Source organism: Gorilla gorilla, chromosome 2 (genome assembly GCF_029281585.2).
Source record: "Gorilla gorilla gorilla isolate KB3781 chromosome 2, NHGRI_mGorGor1-v2.1_pri, whole genome shotgun sequence".
Classification (NCBI taxonomy): Eukaryota; Metazoa; Chordata; class Mammalia; order Primates; family Hominidae; genus Gorilla; species Gorilla gorilla.
The window spans coordinates 68,614,796-68,639,405 of NC_086017.1; the positions used below are offsets into that span (position 1 = coordinate 68,614,796).

The 24,610-nt window shown below is 39.3% G+C and overlaps 1 protein-coding gene across 9 annotated transcripts in view; it reads right to left on the reverse strand.

Moving 5' to 3' along the window:
• CFAP20DC (CFAP20 domain containing) overlaps window positions 1-24,610 on the reverse strand; it is a 325,501-nt gene that overhangs the window by 39,897 nt on the left and 260,994 nt on the right. Inside the window, exon 16 of one of the 9 annotated variants that reach the window (XR_008678500.2) lies at window positions 16,510-16,568. The exons of 7 other annotated variants lie outside the window; for them this stretch is intronic. The gene's annotated coding sequence lies outside the window, so the exon portion shown is untranslated. The remainder of the gene's footprint in view (window positions 1-16,509; window positions 16,569-24,610) is intronic. One more of the 9 variants, XR_004069914.3, reaches the window with a different exon arrangement.

Sequence of the window (24,610 nt, forward strand, 5' to 3'; positions counted from 1 at the left end):
TGTCTCTGTATTTTGGGTCATTTTTATAAAGCCTTTCCCTACAACCAAGTTCTGTAGAAATTCACCCATGTTTTCTTCCATTTACTTAAATGGATTCATTTTTCACAATTAGATTTCTGGTCCATTTTTAGTTTATTCTGGTATATGGTGTGAGTTTGTTCTGGTATAAGGTATATCTAATTTTACCTCTTTAAAATAACTATAGAGTTATTTTGACAAATAATGTTATTTTAACACAGATTTAGAAGATTTTATACAATTAAGAAATTTTTAATCAAGGCAACTAACTCATTTGTTTAGCTTTTTACTAAGTAAGCATTTACAAAGTATAATGTAAAAAGAAAGGTTTCTATTTTAACTAAAATATAAAAAGCTTTGGGCTAAACAAAATCAACCAGGATTTTTCTTGCAGGACTTTTCAGAGCTTTAAAAACACTGTGAGTATCCCAAGAGGAGGCTGGAGTATGCAGCATTGCCCAGATTTATGTATCTAGAACTGTTACATCTTTTGGGACCACAAAACACACCTTGAGAAATGATGCTCCAAGTTATACAATTTCCCCACTCTGGTGGCATTTTGTTTGTTTTGTTTTTTATTTTACTTTATGTATGTTTAATAATTTTATTTTTAAGCAGAAACATGCAGTCCAGCATCTGTATCTTACATGTTTACATTTTTATATGTGATATTTAATGCTGGCCCATTGTCTTGATCCTTGATCAACTCCTTTAAACCTCCATGCTTTCCCCTACATAAGCAGCAAACATTCAAGGAATGGGGAGTTCTAGCTGAGGCTCCTTCACCACATGCCAGTCTTAGCTTTAGTTCTGAACCATTTCCTGGGTCGGCTTCTTACCCAGCTACCTGTGCTTCAGAATCTATTCCTGCTTGTTGTTCCACCATTTCCATACTTGCCCCTTGGACTTGATACTCTGGTTGGTTTCCTCAGCCCTGACTACAATCCTTATTTATTTATTTATTATACTTTAAGTTTTAGGGTACATGTGCACAATGTGCAGGTTTGTTACATATGTATACATGTGCCACGCTGGTGTGCTGCACCCATTAACTCATAATTTAGCATTAGGTATATCTCCTAATGCTATCCCTCCCCCTTCGCCCCACCCCACAACAGGCCCCAGTATGTGATGTTTCCCTTCCTGTGTCCGTGTGTTCTCATTGTTCAATTCCCACCTACGAGTGAGAACATGCGGTGTTTGGTTTTTTGTCCTTGCGATAGTTTGCTGAGAATGATGGTTTCCAGCTTCATCCATGTCCCTACAAAGGACATGAACTCATCCTTTTTTATGGCTGCATAGTATTCCATGGTGTATATGTGCCATATTTTCTTAATCCAATCTACCATTGTTGGACATCTGGGTTGGTTCCAAGTCTTTGCTATTGTGAATAGTGCTGCAATAAACATACGTGTGCATGTGTCTTTATAGCAGCATGATTTATAGTCCTTTGGGTATATACCCAGTAATGGGATGGCTGGGTCAAATGGTATTTCTAGTTCTAGATCCTTGAGGAATCACCACACTGACTTCCACAATGGTTGAACTAGTTTACAGTCCCAGCAACAGTGTAAAAGCATTCCTATTTCTCCACATCCTCTCCAGCACCTGTTGTTTCCCGACTTTTTAATGATTGCCATTCTAACTGGTGTGAGATGGTATCTCATTGTGGTTTTGATTTGCATTTCTCTGATGGCCAGTGATGATGAGCATTTTTTCATGTGTCTTTTGGCTGCATAAATGTCTTGAGAAGTGTCTGTTCATATCTTTCACCCACTTGTTGATGGGGTTGTTTTTTTCTTGTAAATTTGTTTGAGTTCATTGTAGATTCTGGCTATTAGCCCTTTGTCAGATGAGTAGATTGCAAAAATTTTCTCCCATTCTGTAGGTTGCCTGTTCACTCTGACGGAAGTTTCTTCTGCTGTGCAGAAGCTCTTTAGTTTAATTAGATCCCATTTGTCAATTTTGTCTTTTGTTGCCATTGCTTTTGGTGTTTTAGACATGAAGTCCTTGCCCATGCCTATGTCCTGAATGGTATTGCCTAGGTTTTCTTCTAGGGTTTTTATGGTTTTAGGTCTAACATGTAAGTCTTTAATCCATCTTGAATTAATTTTTGTACAAGGTGTAAGGAAGGGATCCAATTTCAGCTTTCTACAAATGGCTAGCCAGTTTTCCTAGCACCATTTATTAAATAGGGAATCCTTTCCCCATTGCTTGTTTTTCTCAGGTTTGTCAAAGATCAGATGGTTGTAGATATGTGGCATTATTTCTGAGGGCTCTGTTCTCTTCCATTGGTCAATATCTCTGTTTTGGTACCAGTACCATGCTGTTTTGGTTACTGTAGCCTTGTAGTATAGTTTGAAGTCAGGTAGCGTGATGCCTCCAGCTTTGTTCTTTTGGCTTAGGATTGACTTGGCAATGTGGGCTCCTTTTTGGTTCCATATGAACTTTAAAGTAGTTTTTTCCAATTCTGTGAAGAAAGTCATTGGTAGCTTGATGGGGATGGCATGGAATCTATAAATTACCTTGGGCAGTATGGCCATTTTCACATACTGATTCTTCCCACCCATGAGCATGCAATGTTCTTCCATTTCTTTGCATCCTCTTTTGTTTTGTTGAGCAGTGGTTTGTAGTTCTCCTTGAAGAGGTCCTTCACATCCCTTGTAAGTTGGATTCCTAGGTATTTTCTTCTCTTTGAAGCAATTGTGAATGGGAGTTCACTCATTATTTGGCTCTCTGTTTGTCTGTTATTGGTGTATAAGAATGCTTGTGATTTTTGCACACTGATTTTGTATCCTGAGACTTTGCTGAAGTTGCCTATCAGCTTAAGGAGATTTTCGGCTGAGACGATGGGGTTTTCTAGATATACAATCATGTCATCTGCAAACAGGGACAATTTGACTTCCTCTTTTCCTAATTGAATACCCTTTATTTCTTTCTCCTGCCTGATTGCCCTGGCCAGAACTTCCAACGCTATGTTGAATAGGAGTGGTGAGAGAGGGCATCCCTGTCTTGTGACAGTTTTCAAAGGGAATGCTTCCAGTTTTTTCCCATTCAGTATGATATTGGCTGTGGGTTTGTCATAAATAGCTCTTATTATTTTGAGATAGGTCCCATCAATACCTAATTTATTGGGAGTTTTTAGCATGAAGGGCTGTTGAAATTTGTCAAAGGCCTTTTCTGCATCTATTGAGATAATCATGTGGTTTTTGTCGTTGGTTCTGTTTATATGCTGGATTACATTTATTTATTTGCGTATGTTGAACCAGCCTTGCATCCCAGGGATGAAGCCCACTTGATCATGGTGGATAAGCTTTTTGATGTGTTGCTGGATTTGGTTTGCCAGTATTTTATTGAGGATTTTTGCATCGATATTCATCAGGGATATTGATCTAAAATTCTCTTTTTTTGTTGTGTCTCTGCCAGGCTTTGGTATCAGGATGATGCTGGCCTCATAAAATGAGTTAGGGAGGATTCCCTCTTTTTCTATTGATTGGAATAGTTTCAGAAGGAATGGTACCAGTTCCTCCTTGTACCTCTGGTAGAATTTGGCTGTGAATCCATCTGGTCCTGGACTCTTTTTGGTTGGTAAGCTATTACTTATTGCCTCAATTTCAGAGCCTGTCATTGGTCTATTCAGAGATTCAACTTCTTCCTGGTTTAGTCTTGGGAGGGTGTATGTGTCGAGGAATTTATCCATTTCTTCTAGATGTTCTAGTTTATTTGTGTAGAGGTGTTTATAGTATTCTCTGATGGTAGTTTGTATTTCTGTGGGATTGGTGGTGATATCCCCTTTATCATTTTTTATTGCACCTATTTGACTCTTCTCTCTTTTCTTCTTTATTAGTCTTGCTAGTGGTCTATCAATTTTGTTGATCTTCTCAAAAAACGAGCTCCTGGATTCATTGATTTTTTTGAAGAGTTTTTTGTGTCTCTATTTCCTTCAGTTCTGCTCTGATCTTCGTTATTTCTTGCCTTCTGTTAGCTTTTGAATGTGTTTGCTCTTGCTTCTCTAGTTCTTTTAATTTTGATGTTAGGGTGTCAATTTTAGATCTTTCTTGCTTTTTCTCTTGTGGGCATTTAGTGCTATAAAGTTCCCTCTACACACTGCTTTGAATGTGTCCCAGAGATTCTGGTACGTTGTGTCTTTGTTCTCTTTGGTTTCAAAGAACATCTTTATTCCTGCCTTCATTTCGTTATGTACGCAGTAGTCATTCAGGAGCAGGTTGTTCAGTTTCCATGTAGTTGAGCGGTTTTGAGTGAGTTTCTTAATCCTGAGTTCTAGTTTGATTGCACTGTGGTCTGAGAGACAGTTTGTTATAATTTCTGTTAATCTACATTTGCTGAGGAGTGCTTTATTTCCAACTATGTGGTCAATTTTGGAATAGGTGTGGTGTGGTGCTGAAAAGAAATGTATATACTGTTGATTTGGGGTGGAGAGTTCTCTAGATGTCTATTAGGTCTGCTTGGTGCAGAGCTGAGTTCAATTCCTGGATATCCTTGTTAACTTTCTGTCTCATCGATCTGTCTAATGTTGACAGTGGGGTGTTAAAGTCTCCCATTATTATTGTGTGGGAGTTTAAGTCTCTTTGTAGGTCTCTAAGGACCTGCTTTATGAATCTGGGTGCTCCTGTATTGGGTGCATATATATTTATGATAGTTAGCTCTTCTTATTGAATTGATCCCTTTACCATTATGTAATGGCCTTCTTTGTCTCTTTTGATCTTTGTTGGTTTAAAGTCTGTTTTATCAGAGACTAGGATTGCAACCTCTGCCTTTTTTTCTTTTCCATTTGCTTGGTAGATCTTCCTCCATCCCTTTATTTTGAGCCTATGTGTGTCTCTGCACGTGAGATGGGTTTCCTGAATACAGCACACTGATGGGTCTTGACTCTTTATCCAATTTGCCAGTCTGTGTCTTTTAATTGGAGCATTTAGTCCATTTACATTTAAGGTTAATATTGTTATGTGTGAATTTGATCCTGTCATTATGATGTTAGCTGGTGATTTTGCTCATCAGTTGATGCAGTTTCTTCCTAGCCTCGATGGTCTTTACAATTTGTCATGTTTTTGCAGTGGCTGGTACCGGTTGTTCCTTTCCATGTTTAGCGCTTCCTTCAGGAACTCTTTTAGGGCAGACCTGGTGGTGACAAAATCTCTCAGCATTTGCTTGTCTGTAAAGGATTTTATTTCTCCTTCACTTATGAAGCTTAGTTTGGCTGGATATGAAATTCTGGGTTGAAAATTCTTTTCTTTAAGAATGTTGAATATTGGCCCCCACTCTCTTCTGGCTTGTAGAGTTTCTGTCGAGAAATCAGCTGTTAGTCTGATGGGCTTCCCTTTGTGGGTAATCTGACCTTTCTCTCTGGCTGCTGTTAACATTTTTTCCTTCATTTCGACTTTGGTGAATCTGACAATTATGTGTCTTGGAGTTGCTCTTCTCGAGGAGTATCTTTGTGGTGTTCTCTGTATTTCCTGAATCTGAATGTTGGTCTGCCTTGCTAGATTGGGGAAGTTCTCCTGGATAATATCCTGCAGAGTGTTTTCCAACTTGGTTCTATTCTCCCTGTCACTTTCAGGTACACCAATCAGACGTAGATTCGGTCATAGTCCCATATTTCTTGGAGGCTTTCTTCTTTTTATTCTTTTTTCTCTAAACTTCTCTTCTCGCTTCATTTCATCCATTTGATCTTCCATCACTGATACCCTTTCTTCCAGTTGATTGAATCGGCTACTGAGGCTTGTGGATTTGTCACGTAGTTCTTGTGCCGTGGTTTTCAGTTCCATCAGGTCCTTTAAGGACTTCTCTGCATTGGTTATTCTAGTTAGCCATTCGTCCAATTTTTTTTCAAGGTTTTTAACTTCTTTGCCATGGGTTTGAACTTCCTCCTGTAGCTCAGAGTAGTTCGATTGTCTGAAGCCTTCTTCTCTTAACTCGTCAAAGTCATTCCCCATCCAGCTTTGTTCCATTGCTGGTGAGAAGCTGCATTCCTTTAGAGGAGGAGAGGCACTCTGATTTTCAGAGTTTCCAGTTTTTCTGCTCTGTTTTTTCCCCATCTTCGTGGTTTTATCTACCTTTGGTCTTTGATGATGGTGATGTACAGATGGGGTTTTGGTGTGGATGTCCTTTCTGTTTGTTAGTTTTCCTTCTAACAGTCAGGACCCTCAGCTGCAGGTCTGTTGGAGTTTGCTGGAGGTGCACTCCAGACCCTGTTTGCCTGGGTATCAGCAGTGGAGGCTGCAGAACAGTGGATATTGGTGAACAGCAAATGTTGCTGCCTGATAGTTCCTCTGGAAGTTTTGTCTCAGAGGCGTACCTGACTGTGTGAGGTGTCAGTCTGCCTCTACTGGGGGGTTCCTCCCAGTTAGGCTACTCAGGGGTCAGGGACCCACTTGAGGAGGCAGTCTGTCGGTTCTCAGATCTCAAGCTGCGTGCTGGGAGAACCACTACTCTCTTCAAAGCTGTCAGACAGGGACATTTAAGTCTGCAGAGGTTTCTGCTGCCTTTTGTTTGGCTATGCCCTGCCCCCAGAGGTGGAGTCTACAGAGGCAGGCAGGCCTCCGTGAGCTGCAGTGGGCTCCACCCAGTTTGAGCTTCCCAGCTGCTTTGTTTATCTACTCAAGCCTCAGCAATGGAGAGCGCCCCTCCTCCAGCCTCGCTGCCACCTTGTAGTTTGATCTCAGACTGCTGTGCTAGCAACGAGCGAGGCTCCATGGGTGTAGGACCCTCTGAGCCATGCGTGGGATATAATCTCCTGGTGTGCCATTTGCTAAGACTGTTGGAAAAGCACAGTATTAGGGTGGGAGTGACCTGATCTTCCAGGTGCCGTCTGTCACCTCTTTCTTTGACTAGGAAAGGGAATTCCCTGACCCCTTGCGCTTCCCGGGTGAGGCAATGCCTCGCCCTGCTTCAGCTCATGCTCGGTGTACTGCACCCACTGTCCGATACTCCCCAGTGAGATGAACCCGGTACCTCAGTTGGAAATGCAGAAATCACCCGTCTTCTGCGTCACTCACGCTGGGAGCTGTAGACTGGAGCTCTTTCTATTTGGCCATCTTGGCTCCACCTGACTATAATCCTTTTATGCCATGGACTGACTCTATCTCCCTGTAATGAAAAGCCTCCATTTCCTTGGGTAGATAAACATCCTTTCAGTCAGGCCTGCTCTCTGAGCACATGCAGGAAGGAGCCTCCTCTTCCTCCTTCCTCTTGAGGACTCAGGTATGTCTCCCACCCTTATCCTCCTCTTGAAACTGGAGGGAGAGGGCTCCTAGGCACACCTGCACATATTGAGTACTCTGCAAGAAGAGGTGCTGTATTCAAGGGTCAAGACCACGGATTCGTATTAAATACACAAATAAAAATATTGAACAGATGAAGAATAAATACTATCTTGTGAATTTTTATAATGAACAGATTGATTTAATACTAAAATCTTGGCCATAAAGGAATACCACATTGTTTTCATTCAACCTGCATGCTAGACAGTGGACACTGCCTGAGTAGGGCTGAATCAGATACCTTTAGAATTGAAGACAATATCCTCAGTGAAGATAGACTATGGCTTCATTTCCTTTGTCTAAAAACAAGATTGTGTTTACGAGACAATTTTATATACATTTATTTTATTAATGTGCTTCCTATAAGTATACTGTATGTGTATACACATATATATACATCTACACACACACACACGCACACACATATACACATAACATAAGAGCAAGTTAGCTTTATCATCTCTTTATGTATACAGTAAGCATTTACTGAACTGCTGTGTGCCAGGCTGTGTGGGGATTTCAGGATAAATTATTCTTGGTTCCTACACTTAAAGAGTCATGGTCTGATGGAGAACACATTCTAGCCCCCCAAAAAAACAAAACAAACAAACAAAAACACAAAACATGAGCTGTACCCATCCATTTGTTCCTGTGAAGGGATTTACTTGCAAAAGAGCTATCTACAATCTTGTATATATTTAAGTAATTATTTGGCATAGTCATTATTTCAGAAATCTAAAACATGGCAATAATTATTATATATCTTTCAATTACAGCACTGAGCTACCTGCTATCATAAAGCTCTGGGTCATTTTCACTGGGGATCTTATATTAGGAATTTAACAATTTGCAGCAATGTCTATCCATACTTAATGATATTTATCATTTAGTATCAGTGTACATTTCTTATTCACTGAAAGAAATTTAGATTTTAAAAATCTTTTATGGCCAGAGAACAGACTGCGGAGAGAACTAGGAGATAGCTCATTTTTGGGGACAATTCATAGATTCTTATTAAAAGCTGGTGAAAACTGTTTCCCAAAAATATATACATAAATGCCAAATTTTACTTCCAATTTCAGGAGGTCAGAGATAGTCTAAAGCCCATATGTGAACCTCTGGGCTCCAGATAAAGAACTTATGCATCATGGGATATCATGGAAATGGTATTTCAAGTAGTGAAAAATCCATGCTTTGCAAAGTTTTTCTGTAAAGGGCCAGATAGGAAATGTGTTAGTTTTATGAGCCATAAAGGTCTCTGTCACAACTGTTTAACTCTGCTCTTGTACTGCAAAAACAGGCATAAACAACAGGTTTATGAATGGGCATGGCTGGATTCTAATAAAGCCTTATTTACAAAAACAGGCAGTGGGTAGGATTTGGGCCTACAGGCTATAGTTCAATGACCCATGCCTTAGTGAAAGGAACTGTGAAGTAGACAATGCTTGAGGTTCTTATGAAAATTCCTGCCGATTTTTCTCCTAAATAGCTTTGAATCTACCTTTCTCACCATCTCCCCTTCCACCACCAAGGTCTAAGCAACTATCTTGGCTTGTGTCATCTGCAGCAAAAGCTCTTACCTGATCCCCTCATATTCACTCATCCTGGCTTCATTTCTCCTCTGTTCTCCACACTATAGCCAAAATTACTTGATAATATGTCCATCTCTTGTTTCAAAGTGTCTTCCCAGTGTCATTGGGAAGCCATCATCCTCAGGAGAAAGACCAGAACCATTACCTTAGCCTTTGAGGCTTTCCATAGACTAGTCTCTATGTATTTTTCCAACCTCATGTGGTACAATGTTCCATCACACTCCCTATCCTCTGGCCACGCTGGTCTTCTCTGTCCCTAGAGTGTGCCATGCTCCCTACCATCACTGGGCCTTTGCCCAGGCTGTGCCCCCTTGTCTAGACCATGCTTTCCTCCTCTCTTTCTACTGTCCCTTGGCCTGGTGAATTCATACCCAGCCTTTGTATTTTGGCTAAAGCATCACACTCTTGGGAAATCTTCGCTGACATCCCCTCTTCAATCTAGTTGAGCTCCTTTCACTCCTTCTTTTAGAGCAACTGTGATCTTCTCGTTAAGAGCTCTCATCTCAGCTCATAATTACAACCTCATTTGTTTGATCATTTGATGAATGTCGCACCCCCATTAGACTCTAGCTCCTAGCAGAGTTCCTGGCACACAGTAGCTGCTCCCTCAATATTTGCCAAATGTATGACTATTGAAACAGTCTCTTTCTTAGCCAAGAATACTGAGTGGTACTTGATATTGAAAGTCTCCATAACAACAAATAATGCTGCTGTTGTAACCCACTCTGCATTCTTCTTCCATCTTGCTCTTCCTCCCCTTGCTAAAAGCATGCTTTTGTTTCCTTACCATGTATTCAATATACACACACAGGTCAGGGACACACACCTGCTTCTTTATAGCCAAGAAAGAAAAATTTAATTTTCTACCTCAGGAAACAGAATGTTTATTCAGAAACATATTTACTAGCTTAAAAAAACTAAGAAAATTTGTCTTCCTTTTTTAAAAAACTAAAACATATAGAAAGTGCTCTCAATAGCATTTCTTCATAGAATTCATCTCCCACTTCAAGAAGGGATCTTAAAATATAAGTTGGGAACTCTTTTGCATATCTCTTTTTTTCCTGTGTTTAAAACTTTCTATAGAGACAGGGTCTTGCTATGTTTCCCAGCCTGGACTCTAACTCCTAGCTTCAAGTGATTCTCCCACCTCAGCCTCCCAAAGTGCTGGGATTACAGGTGTGGGCCACCATGCCCTCTTTCATATATCTCTGGACTTGAATAAGTATTAAGATGCTGTTGTTTAATTTTTGTTTGTTTTCCTCAGAAGTCTCTAACCAGATTCTTAATATTGAAGAATAACCCCCATCGATGTTCTGAAACCGTTCCACAACATTCCCACCACGTGGTTATCTAATCTATGCTTGATTACCATCAGAAACTGTCTACCTACTACTTTCAAATATCACATTTCATCTTCAAGTAGTTTTGGCTGTTCAACAGTTTTTCCTCATGTTGAGGTAAAATCTGTTTTCTTTTTACTTGTATGCATTTCTCCTACCCTTACCCCTTATGGCTAAGGAATAATTCTAATCTTTTTTCAAGATACAGTAGGAGAGAGCTAAGGAACTGTTCAAGACTCCCTCCTCCCCCTTCTCCTTGGAATAGCCACCTCTACACACATGGCTTTCTGGAGCAGATTGGTCGAGAGGTGGACACCCAACCTAATAAGGGCCAGCTGCTGTGCTTCCCTGGAACTTCTCAAACTGGATCTGAAAAAGAGAGATTCTCACAATGAAGATGGGAGCCAAACAAAGTGAAATTCAGATGCCACTGGTGATCCCATTTCCTGTCACATGGAGGAAGCCAGTCTGAAGAGAGAATGAGGAAGTTTAAAATCTGGATTCTAGGGGAATGAAACAGTATTGGCACCACTGAATTAATTGGAAAACTGGGAAGAGGAAACCAGTTTGGGATAATGGAAGTGCTTGGTTTAGCACGAGCGGGAATCTGAGGTCTTGAAAGTTTCTCCACGTGGTGATGTGCTGGAAATATTTAGGGATATCTTACTAAGTCTTAGACTTAGCTCTCGAATATGTGTCTCCAAACCCATTGCCATTATCCTAGTCTACGTTTCTAGCACCGCTCCCGTGTTCTTCCTCTAGCCAATCTGGACTCTATATAATCCAAACCAGAGTAAGCTTTTCAAAATTTGTTTTTAGGGTAAAACCCCAAATAACCACATTGGCTTAAAGCCTTGACTAGCCTGGTTCTATTGCCCCAGCATTTTTTGTATCTTTCCCTTACAGTCACCACCACACCTCCCCTCAGGCTTCACATGAAAGCCACATCCGTAGTCTCTCTTCTTACAATGGCCTAGTTGACTCTCTTTATCCTCAGTCTTCAGCTTTCAGCTCAAATGTTACTTTAGAGGAGACTTGCTTGAGTTCTAAGTCTACCACAAGTTCTCCCAGTCAATATCCCAGCAGGAAACACTTGGCATACTCACATTAGGATGAACTGGGGAGAATTTGAGGGAGGGCTTATAAAAAGGTAAGAACAGGTAGGGGATCCAAATGGGACCGTATGAATACCAGGGCTGTTGCCACCCTTAGACCTTAAGGGAAAAGGAAGCGGCAGTGGCCAGACCCAGAAAGCAAAAGGTGTGGAGACAGGACCTCCTTGATAGGAGCTGTGACCCTGGGCCAAATTTTGCAGTAAGCCCGAGTTAGCCCTACAGGGAGGGAGATGGGGAAGAGTTCCCCTGACTTCCTTCTCCCTCCTTCTCTGATCTTCATTGGCTGAGTGCCATCAGAAGCCAGAGGACAAGGAAGTCCATTGATGTAGTTTATGTCTATCAGCCTCTCTGGACAGAGAGCAGCATGAAGGGTGGATATAGCAGGGCTGAGAGAAGATGTCCGGAAAGATTCCATGGTTACTACAGATCAGTCATCTCAGTGTGTAATGACCTGCCCATTTGTGTGACTGAATCGTGTCTGGCGATCATGTCTGAGTTCTTCACATATTGAATTCTCAATAAATTCTTCACATATTGAATTCTCAATAAATTCAATTTGCTGAATGAATGCTCTCAGGAGGGCCAGGGCTAAAAGAGAAAGACATATAGATGAGAACAAAAAGATGGGAAAATGGATGAGTTCTCTGAGGAAGAACTTGTAAGGAGAAGGTCAGGAGAGCGTGCTCTGAGAGTGGCGGGAGGAATAACAGGAGCTGAAAAGGCAGCTAGTTGAGACTGACATGAGAATTACGCTTGCCAGACATGTCTCCCCTCCTAAAAGTGCTCCCAGAGGATGTTTACATTATCGTGACATCTGGAATAGGATCACATCTCTACCATAGCAAAAGGCGGGAAACACGATGCATAAACAAATACTACTGTGTTTTCATCTCACATCAATCCAGGTTTATATGGAGGTATGCAATAAACACTCATACAAATGGGAAATCATACTCTTTCTTCTGGTTTCTACAAAATCACCTCTCCTGCCTATGTCTTTATTAGATAAATCCACAAAACAGAGAGGATCCAGTTTCCCACAAGTGCTCAGTGCTTTAAGAAACCACAAGCACCATCTTCTCTATACTCTATTAAATATACTTTATATGTTCTCTGCAGAATATCTTTCTATCTTTCCTGTATGCCAGTACTTTCCCTCAGGTTAAAAAAATATTAATGACAAAGCATCTTGGGACTATTTTCTAGACACTGAACTATTACATATGTAGATAATTCAACTCTGGAGGCACAAATCCAGACATCAGGCATTGAACTCAACAATACGTGAACAGTAATATCCCATCTACTTGAGATAATATGAAAGAAAGCTGACCCTTTCCTTTCCTTCTATAGACTGTTATCATCATAGTTGCTTTATAATTTTACACTTAGTAGATGTTTATCGAGCCCCTGTGCTGTTGCAGACTTTATGCGGGGTACTGAGGAGTAAGACATGGTTCCTGCCTTTGAGGAATTTGGTCTACTGGGAACAGGTCACTAGACCAACATTTATAAGAGAGTGAAGTAAGTGTTAGATAGAGGTAAGCCCAAGGAACCTCTTATAGTCAGGAGAATAGTTCAGGGAAGGCTTTCTAGCAAAAGTCATGAAAGGGTTATTCCTGAAGGATGAGAATGAGGCAGCCACATAGTGAAGAGATGGAAGAATATTCTAGAAGGAACAGCATGAAGTACAGTAGAAAGGTGTGAGAGAGACCTTGGGGTACTCCCAGCAATTGTAGTCAGTTGTTGAAGAAGCGGGATGCTTAGATGGCAAACTAAGGAGTTCTTACCTTATTATGAAGGTGCTGGGGACCTACTGAAGGATTTTAAGATAGAAGAATCTTGGATTTGCATTTGAGAAAGCTCACAGTGGCAGTGGTGGGAGACTGAATTAGTGGAGAATAAGATAGGGACCAGGAAGGTCAGTTAGGAGCCTGTTTTTGTGTAATTTAGGCAAAATAGAATAGTGTTATTGTGGGAATTTAGTACATAGGTGTTTGAAATCATTCTGCGATAAAGACACATGCACACGTATGTTTACTGTGGCACTATTCACAACAGCAAAGACTTGGAACCAACCCAAATGTCCATCAATGATAGACTGGATTAAGAAAATGTGGCACATATACACCATGGAATACTATGCAGCCATAAAAAAGCATGAGTTCATGTCCTTTGCAGGGACATGGATGAAGCCGGAAACCGTCATTCTCAGCAAACTATCACAAGATCACAAAACCAAACACTGCATGTTCTCACTCATAAGTGGGAGTTGAATAATGAGAACACATGGACACAGGGAGGGGAACATCACACACTGGGGCCTGTTGGGGGGTGGGGGACTAGGGGAGGGATAACGTTAGGAGAAATACCTAATGTAGGTGATGGGTTGATGGCTGCAGCAAACCACCATGGCACGTGTATACCTATGTAACAAACCTGCACATTCTGCACATGTAACCCAGAACTTAAAGTATAATAAAAAAACAACAACAAAAAAGCAAAAACCAAAAACAAACAAAAAAGAAACATAGAGCCTTCCCGTTAACAATATCCATTTCCCAGTGTGTCAAAATAACGTTATAAGGGGATTGGAACAAGCTACCCCCAAATATGCCATATTAGCATATTGAGTTTGAGCTAAAGACCATCGGGAAACAGTAGATGCAAGAAGAACTCTCTGACCTTCTACTTTGTCCCTAAAAACAGGGCAGAAATTTCCCCTGAGAAGGACATTCTTCCTGTACCAGGAGAGGAGAACGTTCTTATCACCAGAAATGGGGAGGTAACACTGAGATGAGTCTCTACGAACAAATCTTACTAAAACAACCCCTGTCTTCCATTAGTTTTCCCCATACATTTCTTAATCACATCCCCACAATTTACTGCCCCTAGCCCAAACCCCATTTCCTGTTGTCTTGTCACATCTCCACAACTTATCTCTCATTGTTATAATGGTATATAGTCTTCTGGGTCTAGCCCTTCTTTGAGTCTTAATTTCTTTTCTATGAAGACTTCCATGCACATGTAAAAATTAAAATATTAACATCAAGTAAAATTTGCATGCTTTTCTCCTGTTAATTTTTCTTTTGTTAGTTTGACTCATGGACCCCAGCAACAGAAACTAAGAAGGCAGAGAAAGTCTTTCCTCCCCTTCACAATGTACAGAAATTTCCAGAGAAATTTTGTTTCTTGTTTTTGTCATTCTGTGAGAGCGAGGATCTTAAGTGATGGCAGTTTGCCTCAAGGGTCTTATACTCTAATAAGGAATGTTTTAGATTCTTTGTATGTGTCTCATAAATAGTTACTGAGTGTCTTTGTGCCCAACACTGTGTTGGATATGTAAGGATACTGAACAAATACAAGGCATGGTCCCAGAAAAGTAGGCACATATGTGAATGTGCAGGTCAAAAGAAAAGAAATATAAATGTCCCCAAAATACAGAAAAATGCTTGAGCTTGCATATAATTATAGAAATACAAATTAAAATAATGATATACTATTGATACATAGTAGCTTGGCAAAAGTTCTAACATTTGATAAAATAGGGTAAAATTAAGGAGATGGGACACTAGCAGCATATACTGCCAGAGTGTAAATTGGTGAACAGTTTGGTAATATCTTTCAAAGTTACCTTTTGACCAAGTAATTCCACTGCTAGAAATTAACTGTAAACACATACTTGCCCTACCTCATAAACATATGCAAATGAAGATGTTTATTACAGCACTGTCTACAGTAACAAAGAGCTGGAAACCACCTAGATAAATGTCCATTACCAGGGAACTGGCTGAATAAATTATGGTACACCCAAACAATGAAATAATATCTAGCAGCCAAAGTAGAATGTTGTCAATCTATCTGTACAAATCCAAAAAATTTAAAAAAGTTGTAGAACAGTATAGTCTTATCCTTTTTATATAGAAAAAATATATGCATAACAATGTATTTTCTAATATATGCATAGAAAATTTCTGAAGAATGCCCAAAAAACTGTTAACCATAATCACATCTGGCAGTAGAAATGTAGGGTTGGGCATGGGAGGAGTAAGACTTATTTTTTACTTTCTACTTTTCTACGCTGGTTGAATTTTTTTTACTCCTTTTTTTTTTTTTTTTTAAAGCAGTCTCTCTCTTTAGGAGCTTCTAATTTGATGAGATCTATAAGAAAACCCTTCTGAAATACAGCTTCAAAATATCTTTATAAAGTATTTTAGGTGACAAATGCTTATGAAACATAGGTGTTAGATTGGTCCCTTGACCAACTAAGAAGGAGAGAGTGAAGTGGGTTTTCTTCCTTATACTAACTTGCATGGTCTAAATTGATCCTAGCAGCTTTCACCATTAAAAATATGAATTTGGCCAGGTGCAGTGGCTCATGCCTGTAATCCCAGCACTTTGGGAGGCTGAGGCTGGGGGATCACTTACGCCCCGGAGTTCAAGACCAGCATGGGCAATATAGCAAGACCTCATCTCTACCAAAAAAAAAAAAAGAAGAAAGAAAAAAAAAGTAGTCCCAGCTGCTTGGGTTACTTGGGGGGCTTGAAGTGGGAGGACTGCTTGAGCCTGGAGGGTCGAGGCTATAGTGAGGTATGATTGTGCCACTGCACTCCAGCTTGGGTGACAGAATGAGACCTGGTCTCAAAAATAAATAAATTTTTAAAAAAGTAAACTCCAATGATGAAAGCTAAACATTTTGGGTCTTTACAAATATTGCTCATGTTCCTGGAAATTGTCAAGTTTTCATTTGCATAAACAACAGTTACTTTATCTAATGCTATAGATATGACTAAAACAAGTAGGTGCTAACTTTTTAATTTAATTTTTAAAAATACATCATTCAAGAGCCTGATTTATTAAAAAAAAAAATGGTTCCTGGGCTGATATCTGCAATGTCAGGTCTGTCTATTCAACGATATAACTTGACAAAGAATGTTACAATGGCAAAGCTAGAAGATGCTCTACAATAGAGGGGCAGCCTAGCTAAAATCTCAGAGGAAACTCATAGACTTTTTCCATTTTAGGAGATATATTTACATGAGTTTGTAAAAGTTTAATATTATGTTTTAATTTTCCTTTCAAAATTTTTTTTTTTTTTTAGTTGCTGGAGGATAAAAGGTCTAAACCTCATGGAAAACTATACAGTGACTCACTTATCTTTTACCTTTCATTGGAGGCGAATCATTTCAGGGGTGAAAATTCTCAAGGAAGTCAGTTTATCTGCTTAAAACAGAAAAAACTAATCAAGCATTGTCTGATTAATTACAGACACTTAAAAAAATGCTATCAAGGCCTACAGCTGTAATCAATTTAATCAACATGCAAAGAACCAATCTATGGTTTTCTTGATTAACAAAGCTGAATGTTAAACAGTAAAGCATGACATTGTAGTGCCACTAGCTAGAGCTACAAATTAAGCATTTTTCCTAAATATTCAAAGTCAGGTCAGGATAAAGTGAAAATTCTTTTACACTTTATTTCTTATGATGAGGACCGTAGGTGTGAACATTTCAATTCTTCCCCTTGATATTCCCATGTAGGAAAAATACATTTTATTTAAGTTGTAGAAATGGTTAGTAACTTCAGAATGCTTCCATAAAGGCACACACAAAAAATCAACTACCTGGAAAGATCACCCAATAAAATAGAAGCACAAGAATGTGATGTGAGACTTCTCAGTTTAGTGTCATCCTAGTTGGTGATGGAATTCATCAGGAAAAGACACGCCAGGCATAAAGAGATGAAATGTCCTTATTAGATTTTTAAGATGTGAATGTGAAGTGCATCTATATACTGCATGATGAGCAAATCAGAAAATTAAATCTGCTTATTTTATTTGCATAAAGTCAATTTAAATGTCAAAATATCTAATACAAGATTGGTTTATTAATGGTGTGTTTCTCACTCTTAAAAATCACAGTTTTAGCTATAAAGTGATGGCTATATTTTGTGTGGCCAAGCGCTGTCTGGAGTTTTATCTGTTAAAACAGCAATTCTCAATCTTTTGAGGGTAAAGATCCATTCTCTTTTTGTTCTTAAAATTTAGTAAAAGCACAAATAAATACTTGCTAACTATTGTAAACCCAGATAATCTGAGACAGGTCTCAGTTAACTTAGAAGGTTTATTTTGCCAAGGTTGAGGATGTGCACCCATGACGCAGCCTCAGGAAGTCCTGACGACGTGTGTCCAAGGTGGTCGGGGCACAGCTTGGTTTTATACATTTTAAGAAGACATGAGACATCAATCAATATGAGTAAGACACACATTGGTTCTGTCCAGAAAGGCGAGGACAACTAGAAGCAAGGAGGGGGCTTCCAGGTCACAGGTAGGTGAGAGACAAATGCTTGCATTCTTTTGAGTTTCTGATAAGCTTTCCCAAAGTAGACAATCAGAATATGCATCTATTTCAGTGAGCAGAGGGATCACTTTGAATAGAATGAGAGGCAGGTTTGCCCTGAGAAATTTTCAGCTTGAATTTTCCTTAGCGATTTTGGGGGCTCAAGATAATTTCCTTTCACACTAGTGTGATTGCAACACATTAGTTAGCAAGTATTTATTTGCTAACTAACTACCACAAATAGTTTCATTATGAAAATATGTAAATAATTCACCTAAAAATAAATGGGAAAGAATTCAAGTTGATCTTAATACTATTCATATTCACATATGTTTTCTTAAAGGGAAGTGGAAGGGAAGTAGAAAGAGAAGGGTAAACATGGTATATAGTAGTCACTCAATAAATACTTATGAACTGTTAAAGCCTATCTGCCGGTTATATATTATGGCAACTATAATTTTGGTCAGTCTAACATACTTTTCCTCTCCCTTTTCTTTTTTTTTTTTTTTGAGATGGAGTTTTGCTCTTGTTGCCCAGGCTGGAGTGCAGTGGCATGATCTCGTCTCACCACAACCTCCACCTCCCGGGTTCAATCGATTCTCCTGCCTCAGCCTCCTAAGTAGCTGGGATTACAGGCATGAACCACCATGCCTGGCTAATTTTGTATTTTTAGTAGAGACGGGGTTTCTCCATGTTGGTCAGGCTCTTGAACTCCCGACTTCAGGTGATCTGCCTGCCTCGGCCTCCCAAAGTGCTGGGATTACAGGCGTGAGCCACTGTGCCCAGCCTTCCTCTCCCTTTTCTGAGAACTTACCACTTCTTTCCTATGGGCAACTCATTTCATGTGGTTTGAGGGGCTAAGCCTCCCTTAACTCCCAATATGGGGGTGAGCATGAGACCCAAGCTGAGCAACAGTCCATTCTTGGAATTTTGCTGGGTTTATAAGCAGTGAGCATAATGCTGTGGGAGGCCAGAATATGCCACTCCCAAACATGCCTTTTTAGCACAGAGATTGTTGAGCTAAAGACAGTTATGAAGACACAGATGCAGGAAAACTCTCTGTCCTCTATTTGCCTAAAAGTAGGACATAGATTTATAAAGATAAAAGGTATCTTGGTCCCTCTTCTACCAGGGAGGACAAAGGTTAACCACTGAAGACAACGTGAGACCCTTATGGGCCTGAAGATGGCACCAGAGGAATCGACATGAACAAGCTTTACTTATTGGCCTTTATCTGCCATTTATTTGCCTTCCTACAAATTGCTGCCCTTAGAGACTTAAATCCTTTTCCTTTATCTTGTCACTTCTTTCAAAATTTACTGTTCTTTGTTGAAGATAATATATAAGCTAGAATTCAAAGCCACTTCTTTGAGAACTACTCATTTCCCAGGTATCTCGTATGTATTACATACATATTTAAAAATATACATGTTAATTAACTGTTTTTCTCTTGCTAATCTGTTTTATGTTATAAGGGTTCATTCCAACTAAGAACTTATGAGGATTGAGGGAAAAAATTATTTTTCCTCCCTTACAATGCAAACAGGAACTATGTAGAGGCCTGGTTAGAAAAAAGGCAACAGAAAGAACAGTAAAGAGTTGAAGAGACAGTCCCTTCACCATCTGAGGTCTGGGATTCAATCTTGCCTGCAGATCAACTTCTGGACTCTTCCCCTGTGGGAGTGTGAAAGGAAAATAAATCTTCGGGCCCCCAAATCACTAAGCCAAAGGGAAGAGCCAAGCTCAGAACCGCTTAGGGCAAACCTGCCTCCCATTCTATTCCTAAGAAAGAGAGCTACTAAGATAAAAAAAAAAATATAGCTACTTATCTCCCTCACAAATAATTTCCTTGTGGATAAAGAACAGACAGAACTCAAAGTCATTCCTCTGTTCACTGAGATAAATGCATATCTAGTTGCTTCCTTTGGAAAGGTTAGTCAGAAACTCAAAAGAATGCAACCATTTGACTCTTACCTACCTATGACCTGGAAGCCCCCTCCCCGCTTTGTGTTGTCTTCCCTATTTGGACGCAACCAATGTACATCTTACATGTATTGATTGATGTCTGAAGTCTCCTTAAAATGTATAAAACCAAGCTGTGCCACAACCACCTTGGGCACATGTTGTCAGGACCTCCTGAGGCTGTGTCACAGGCATGCATCATTAACTTTGGCAAAATAAACTTCCTAAATTGACTGAGACCTGTTTCAGATATTTGGGTTCCACAGCAGCCTATAAATGTGTGACTTGTAACTAATAGGGTCCTCACTCATGTCAATCAAAGTATGCACAAGTGAATGATATCTATTGAATATATTTTCCCAAAAGAAAAATAAAGGCTAAGAAAAACTGATGAAGTTACGATATTTCTCAGGAGGTCCTTTAGAATCTCTACATTTCTACAGGACAGACTTAAATATTATCTTGTTCTGGGAGTCTGGAGTGGCTTCCTAATGTGGGGAAAAAGTAAGTGGGAGGCCCCCACTGGTCCATAATCCTGCCACAGATCCCTATAATCCTAGTCACAGTAGAGCCCGTTGACCCTTGAGGGCCGGCCCCAAGGCTAAGACAAGGTGCTGTCTGGAGACTGCGTGAAGGCATGCTGCAGAGAGACAGTTCATGCTCAATCCTACAAACCACCAAGTCCTAAGGAGCTGCAGCATGGTGCCATTTTGAGAGTGTTACCCTCACTGAACTGTGTCCTACTCTGCCACTGGGGCTGAGGTGGAAGCCACAGGTAGTAATCCCATATCCTGCCTCCAGCAGAGGTGTGGCTGTGCATTTTCATGTGTCCCAAGGACAAATTCCACTGCTCATGACCTGGACTGCTACTGCTACAGGTTTTCCAGCTGCCATCCTAATGGCTGCTTCCAGAGAAAGCAACCCCAGCCTGCTCAGTAGAAGGACCAAAGTGCAGCTACAGCCACCCCCACCTGTGCATTTTGCCAGTGGCCTGAGGATCACCTCGTCCTTGTCTACCACAGTCAAGTGCCTGCATGCATCACTGTGGAGGGCCTGAGGGCAGATCTTCCCAGCCTGGCTTTACAACCCCACGTACCTGAGCACACTGTCTTGGGGGCTGGGAATCACCCAGCCCAGTCCATCACTAGAGGAAACTGGGTACTCCTCTTGGGGTGTGAGGTGGGGCCTTCTCTACCTGCTGCTACCACAACAGCTGGCACCCACCTGCATGCCACCTGCAGATATGGGGACTGACTCCTGCTCAACCCCTTGCAGCTACTGCCAACACCAGTGTGGACCACTTGGGTCCCAGAGAGTTGTTCTACCACTGCTACTACCATCACTTATGCCACAGTCACTGCCCAGGAACTTGAGAACCCACACACCAACCTGATCCCTTGCTGCTATTTCTGGCACCCAAGTAAGCCACTTAGAGGCCCAAGAATTGGCCTGGGTGGACCCACTAACACAGGATCCAGTGTATGCTGCCCTGGGGCCCAAATACAGGCATGGTCAGCCCACTGCTGCCACTATTGAGGTCCGGAGACTGGCTCACCTGGCATCCCAGTTCCCAGCAAAACTTCACTAAGTCTTCACTAACAAACATACCTTAAGCCACTGAGGAAATAACAGACACCACTGACACTGTTTATAGCCCAAGATATCATACAGAGACTACACTACTGCATGCACCCAGAATCAAAGCCAAGTGTCCCACCCAACCAACACCATAGATACATCTTCAGGAAAAATTTCTCCCCAATAAAAGCACATTCAAATAATTGGAAGAAGTGACAATTACACCAGATGTGCAGATAATCAATGTCAGGATCCAGAAAACATAAAAAAGTAAAGAAATATGACAACTCCATAGGAACAGGATAATTATTCAGCAACAGATCCCAATCAAAAAGAAATTCATAAAGTCCTGGAAACAGAATTCAAAATATTGATATGAAAAACAATATAAAAATATCAGAAAAACAATTCAGGATATGAGTGAGAAATTTACCAAAGAGACAGATATCATAAAAAGGAACCAAACACACATAGACTAAAAATAAAGGAATGGAAAAGAATATTCAATGCAAATGGAAACCAAAGGTGGGCAGGAGTAACTATGCTTATATCAAATAGAATAGACTTTAAGCAAAACACTAAAAGAAGACAAACAAGGTCACTGTAATGATAAAATGATCAATTCAGCTAGAGGATACAACCATCTAAATATCTGTGCACCCAACATCAGAGCACACACATATATAAAGCAAATATTAGTAGACAGAAAATTCTGGAATTAAAAAATTCGTTGAATGAAATAGAAAATACATTTGAAAGCTTCATCAACAGACTAGATCAAGCAGAAGAAAGAATCTCAGAACTGAAAGGTAGCTATTTTGAAATAACCCAGTCTGACAAAAATAAAAAAGAATAAAAAAGAAGGAGCAAAACATTCATGACTTATAGGACACCATAAAGTGACCAAATATTTGAATTTTGGGTGTCCCAGAAGGGTAGAGAAGATGAAAGGGTTAGAAAAATCTATTTAGCAAATTGATAATGGAAAAATTCTAAATTCTAGCAAGAGATTCAGATATCCAGATACAAGTTCAGAGATCCCCAAACAGATATAATTCAAAAAGCTCTTCTCCCTGGCACATTATAGTAAAAAATGTCAAAAATCAAAAACAAAGAGAGAATTATAAAACCAGCAAGATAAATGCATCTAGTCATTTATAAGGGAACCCCTATCAGACTAACAGTGGATTTCTCAGCAGAAACTTTACAGGCCAGGAGAGAATGGGATGATATATTCAAAGAGTTGAAAGATTTAAAAAAACTGTCAGCCAAGGATACTATACCCAGCAAAATATCCTTCATAAATGAAAGAGAAGTAAATAAAATCTTTGTCAGACAAGCAAAAGCTGAGGGAATTTGTCACCACTAGACCAGCCCTACAAGCAATGCTTAAGGAAGTCTCATACCTGGAAGTGAAAGAACAATTACTATTGTCATGAAAACACACAAATATACAAAAAACACTGGTAGGGTAAACAAACAAAGAAGATAAAATATTATGATTACAGAATATCACCAAGCCACAATGGTAAATAGTAAGAGCAAAATAAAGGAACAAAGGATATGTAAAACAACAGAAAATCAAGTAATGAAATAACAGAAATGAGCCCACATGTGTCAGTAATAACCTTGAATGTGAATGAATTAATCTTTCCATTTAAAAGGTATAGACTGGCTGAATGAATAAAAAACAAGATCCAAGTATATGCTGCCCACAAGAATCTCATCTTATCTGTAAAGAAACATGTAGACTGAAAATAAAGGGATGAAAAAGGATATTTCACACAAATGGAAGCCAAAAGTAAGCAGGATTAGCTATGCTTATATCACACAGAACAGATTTTAAGATAAAAACACTAAAAAGAGACAAACAAGATCATTATGTAATGACAAAAGTAAGCTAGAAGATATAACTATCTAAACATACATGCAGCCAACATCAGAACACTTAGATATGTAATGCAAATATTACTAAATCTAAAGGGAGAGATAGACTCCAATATAATAATAGCTGGGAATTTCAACACCCCACTCCCAGCATTAGTCAGATCATCTAGACAGAAAATTAATTTAAAAAACCCACTGGATTGGAATGACACATTAGACCAAATGAACCCAACGGAAATTTAAAGAACATTTCATTCAACAGCTACAGAATAGATATCCTTCTAATCAGCACACACAACATTCTCCAGGATAGAATATATATTAGAATATAAAATAAGTGTCAATACATTTTTAAACATCAAAATCTTATTAAGTATCTTCTCAGACAACAATAGAGTAAACCTAGAAATCAATAACAAGAGGAACTCCGGAAACTGTACAAATACATGGGAATTAAACAACATACTTTTGAATGACCACTGGATCAAAGAAAAAGTTACAGAGGAAATAAAACATTTCTTGAAAAAAACAAAATAAAAACACAGTGTACCAAAACCTATGGAATACAGCAAAAGTGGTGCTGAGAGAAGTTTACAGCAATGAACATCTACATCAAAAAAGTAGCAAATAAAATAAAAGTAGATTTCAAATAAACAACTAATGATGCACTTTAAGGAACTAGAAAAGCAAGAACAAACCAAATCTAAAATTAATAGAAGGAAAGAAATAATAAAGATCAGAGAAGAACTAAATGAACTAGCTGCTAAAAAATAATAAAAAGGATCAACAAAACAAAAAGTTGGCTTTTTGAAAAGATAAAATTGATAAACCACTTGCTAGACTAGCCAAAAAAAAAAAAGAGAATACCCAAATAAAATCAGAAATGAAACAGAAGATATTACAATTGTTACCATGGAAATATAAAAGATCATTAGAGACTATTATGAACAACTATACAATAACAAACTAGAAAACCTAGAAGAAATGGATAAATTCCTAAACACTTACAAACTATCAAGATTAAATCAAGAAGAAACAGAAACCTGAAGAGAACAATAACAAGTTATGAGATTGAATCAGTAATAAAAAGTCTACCAATGAAGAAAAGTCCAGTACCAGATGGCTTCACTGCCAAATTCCACCAAGCTTTCAAAGAACATGAATTCTTCTTGAACTATCCCAAAAATTGGAAAAGGAGAGAATTCTCCCTGACTCATTCTATGAGGCCAGCATCACCATACCAAAATCAGACAATGACACAACAAAGATAAGAAAACTAGAGGCCAATATCTCTGATGAATATAGATGCAAAAATTCTCAACTCAATACTGGCAAACTGAATCCAACATTATATTGAAAAAATTAATATACAAAGATCAAGCGGGATTTATCCTAGGGATGCAAGGATCAATCTATGCAAATCAGTAAATGTGATACATCGCATTAACAGAATGAAGAAATGACCTATGAAGAATGAAGGTTTATAATCAACTCAATAGA